The sequence below is a fragment of the Myotis brandtii genome, unplaced genomic scaffold, assembly GCF_000412655.1.
Source record: "Myotis brandtii unplaced genomic scaffold, ASM41265v1 scaffold898, whole genome shotgun sequence".
Lineage (NCBI taxonomy): Eukaryota > Metazoa > Chordata > Mammalia > Chiroptera > Vespertilionidae > Myotis > Myotis brandtii.
The window spans coordinates 1,836,328-1,839,813 of record NW_005371683.1 but is presented as its reverse complement, the minus strand read 5'-3'; positions in this window follow the sequence as shown (position 1 = coordinate 1,839,813).

Below are 3,486 nucleotides of genomic sequence, written 5' to 3'. Positions count from 1 at the left end.
TGTCAATGGGGCCCCGCCCACCTGCACAACGCTCGCGGGGACAGGCCCGGCCTTAAACCAGCGGTCGCCAACCTTTCGGACCTCACGGACCACCAGTGGCCGCGGACCACCCGCTGGCGACCTCTGGACTAGAGGACACCGGCGGAGGCTGCTGGGGGGGGTTGCCTGGAAACTTTGAGGGGCCCTGGAACTGCTCTTGCCTCTGAGTGGCCCTTGGTTCTGCTTTGGGTGTCCCCTTCCCCTGCCCCCAACAATTTATGGAACTTGCCCATGCCTTTCTCAACCCCTGACCCCCAAGTGTAGTTTCCTTGCCTCTCTCTTTCTCCTAAGCTCCAAGGGCCCTTCTTTTGCCTCTGTAACTTATTTCCTGAGCCCATTTATTCTATGACTCACTTCTTTTACCTCTGTAACTTACTATATATATATGCATTGATTTCAGAGAGGAAGAGAAGAAGGGAGTGGGAGAGAGAGATAGACACATCAATGATGAGAGCGAATCATTGATCGGCTGCCTCCTGCACGCTCCTCACTGGGGATCGAGCCCGCAACCAGGCATATGCCCTTGACCTGGAACCTGGGACCCTTCAGTCCGCAGGCCGCGGCTTTATCCACTGAGCCAAACCAGCTAGGGCTGTTGTCCTTCTATTGTGCTGTGTTCTCAGTGAGCAAGGGGCAATCTGACAGGACTAGAAGTCACCCAGGTATTTCTCCATCCGGGTAATTTGCGTCTCTCAAGCCAAAATCTATAAAGTCACTTACCACTTCTTTAAGACTATAGGGAAAAGGGGGTGGGATGGGATAGAGGTAGGCTCCAGCTACGTGGGAGGGCTAGCTGTTCCAGGCTTCTGAGTTCATCTGTCTTCAGTTAGATCAACCTTGATTGGATCTCAGACATGCGGTTCTAGCAAGTTCTTACCTCTCCATCAAAGAAGGCTTCTAGCGTTGAATGGGCCTTCAAGATGTGGTAGGATTTATAAAGTGTTGGAAAGAGGTGGAAAGAACCAAAAGGAAACATTCATTCATTAAAAAAATAAAATTACACTCCCATTTTACTTAACTTGTATCTCTAAATTCATAAATAGTTGTCCCTCCAAGGTTTTCCTCTCTGATTTTGGAGTCAGGAGGACTGGTGGTAGGTCATGAGCACCAGGTCCATGCGGAGTGTCATTTAGAGTGAAATCAGAATAGCCACAGGTTCTCCTCCTGCCCTAACATTTCCCCTTGTCTCCATGACAACCCAATCCTGTGAAGTGAGTATCATTCTGCCCAAGGCCTCACAACTGATAAGAAACTGGGGGCAGATCCCCAGGAGGGTGGTGCCTTCAGCTGTGTCTTCAGGGCATGCTGAGGATCAAGAGGGACAGATGCCCAGTGACTGAGTTTTGTATTTAGTGTCTGCCTACTTTCTTACTTCCACTCATGCTCTGATCCGCTCTAGTGGGAGTTAAGGATGGAGAATGGGGCCCTTTGCCCCCTTGTGGCTGGAGAAGATCCACTTATGCAGTAAATCAACCCCCTTCCCCAAATCTGAAGGGCCGTAGGAGCGGGGAGCCAGTTTGGGGCTCTTCCCTCTACTGGCCCCCGCTTGCTCTGGGTTGTCTTCGAAAATAGATTGCGGCCCAGGTGACAGTTCCCCTGACCTGCTGTTTCCTTTCTCCCTTGAGATCTGCGTCCATCCCTAGGGGCTCAGCTAGCTGGGATCATCCAGATGGATAAGGGCTCTCAGGTGGAAGTATGGGTAATATAAGAGCAAGCACAGGGCACAGTGTTGGGAGACCTCAGTTCTAGTCCTGACATCCCAACCGGTTCTGTGGCCTTTTACCAATCACTTATTCATTCTACAGATACGGGGTGCTGAGCCTATGGATAGGATGGCGACAAGATAGACATGGTCTCTGTCCTCAGAAAATTCTCAGTCTAGTGAGAAATAAACAAGCCAATCTTAGAGGAAGATGTGCCCAGAATGGGGGAAACAGAATCTCCTTGGGGTGTGTGACAGGATGGAGCCCTCAGACCAGACAGGAGGAGTGCGGGAAGTCATCCATTGTCTTCACTAGCAGAGAGGTGTGGACAAGGATCCCGGAAGGCTGGCGACCCTTGAGCTCTGGCAATGGTCAGGGCTGTGCACCCACTGTTAGTCCAGACAATGGTAGCTGAAGCAACTTCCCCATTTACTATTATGTAAATCCTTGCTGATGGGCTACTCTGTCTATTACTGGAAATTGCCTGCCTAAGGGCCATGAGTGTATCCCAAACCAATAAAAGGTTGGCGAGGCCTGAGCACCAGTGGAAGTCCTTCCCCTTGAGTTGGACTTGTCCGCCTGGCCCCCCAATATTTCCAAATTATTATCTCTTGTCTTGTCTCTTTCATTTGCGTGCAGACTCTTCCAGATCCTGAACCCTGAACCACGCGGGATGCGGGGGAACGAACAAACAAAAATATACAACTTTACACAGGAGGTTGGTCGGGGGCAGCTTCCTGCATACACAGTGTTTCAAGCTGAGACCAGAAGGGTGTGAGAAGCAAACCAACATTTCCTCATAAGAAAGATGAAAGACTTATACAGCTCTGACTGGTTTGGCTCAGTGGATAGAGCGTCAGCCTGAGGACTGAAGGGTCCCAGGTTCGATCCCGGTCAAGGGCATGTACCTTGGTTGCGGGCACATCCCCGGTGGGGGGGGGGGTGTGTGTGCAGGAGGCAGCTGATCAATGTTTCTCTCCCATCAATGCTTCGAACTCTCTATCCTTTCCCTTCCTCTCTGTAAAAAATTCAATAAAATGTATTTTTTTTAAAAAGAATTCTACAGATGAGCCTCAGATTCTCTTTCATGCTCAGACTCCCATGAATGCTTCCAGGTGTCCCCAACATCAAAGGACACTCAATAGACACTATGAACCACAGGAATGCAATGGAATTGACAGGCTAAAGTGAAAGCAACTACAGATGAGCGATTTCCTTCCCTCCATTATCCGGGAAACTGTGATGGCAGTAGGGGGTAGATCTCCCGTCCCTGTGGCCTCTTCCCCACCCCCCACTTCAGCTCCCTTTGACCAGAATGTGAATCTCCATGTAGGGGCAAACTGTGGATGACCAGACACCTCAGAGAAAAGTGATCTCCCCTGTCCCAGCCGAGGGGCAGCCTGATGGCTCCTGTGGGGGCTACAGGACGGGGCTTTAGTGGCCCGTGTATCTGGCTGGTGTCTGTCCGCAGCAAACAGGCAAGGGAGGCAGACAAACAGACAGGCCTCTCGGAAATGATCTTCCCTGCTGAAACTCAACTCTCAAATTCCTTAGAGGGAGACCTGAATGCCTGATAGCGAAGCTGATTACGTCAGGTGACTCAGCTGCCAGCAGATCCTGGGGAATTCCTGGGCCGTGTGCTCCGAAATGCCCGGAATCTGGGCTGAGCTGTTTTGATCCTGCCTGTCCCGCTGTCCAGTCCTAGGAGGAGGAAGCCTACCCTCACCCCCCCACGCTGACATTT